The following is a 1062-nucleotide window of genomic DNA, read 5'->3' as shown; positions in this document are numbered from 1 at the left end:
CAGGGCTCAGAACTGAGGACCCACAATTCAAAGCAAAGCGTTGGATGTAAAACTTAGCAACAAGGGCACCAAAGGCTGGATCTATGTAGAGGAATAACTCAGGATAGTGACCATGTAAATCTGACAGAGAGTGATTTGGAGCGTGTGAGTCACTAACCTGGTTTTGGAGTTCAGTCTGTGCCCAGAAGGAGGAGTAGAATGCAGCCGGATGGCTAACAGCAGCACATGGCGAACGCCGTCCAGAGGGTTGTAGGGGCCGAGGCCTAGAAGACTGATGAACTGGTTGACAAGCAGACTCAAACAGAGGGAGGGAGGCAGGAGCTTCTGGAAAATGAGGCCCAAACCGGTGTCGAAGAGGTTAACAGCAGTCCAGACCAGAACTTCAGAGATCCAATGAGGTACCGAAGGGAAATCCAAGTGGAAATCAGGAGGCAGGTCCAGCTTTAGTCCACAGTTAGAAACCAGCAGGAGTCCAAAGACAGGTCAGGCAAACACATCCGAAACAGGATAAGGCAGGCTCAAAGGTTCGAGGGCAAAACTGGTAAATCAGAACAACAACAGGTACGCTAGAGAACTCTCACTGAAGCCTTGAACAATTTGGCACTGATAACTGGGATCAGATTTATGAGTTTTAGTCCCAAATTTACTAGAAAATCACAGATTTATTGGAATAAAACAAATATTTACGAGTATCAACTTTATATTTACAACCACCGATCACAAATTCACAAGTAGTTAACAAATATTCAAGTACCAGTCTTCATCCCTGATGAACCTGTTGCACTCCTGACCAGGTGGGGGCAGTAATGAACCTAAAAGTTGTTTTGCTTTTTGCATAAAAAAGACCTGAAAACAGAACCATCGATGGAACAATATTCTGCGCATATCCCAGCAAAGATATAATGGGCACAGACTGATCCCAGGAGAAACAATATAGAAATGTTATCCTCTCAAACCCATTTCAAAGCGTTTACAACGAATAACTCAGAATATATGAAAATTACAATGGTAACATTTTTACCAATAAGGACATATTAGACATCCTTGGAAAACTTAGATTCT

This window comes from Cyprinodon variegatus, unplaced genomic scaffold, assembly GCF_000732505.1.
Source record: "Cyprinodon variegatus isolate N-32 unplaced genomic scaffold, C_variegatus-1.0 Scaffold2038, whole genome shotgun sequence".
In the NCBI taxonomy this organism is placed as follows: Eukaryota; Metazoa; Chordata; class Actinopteri; order Cyprinodontiformes; family Cyprinodontidae; genus Cyprinodon; species Cyprinodon variegatus.
Note: the sequence above shows the minus strand (reverse complement) of the source record.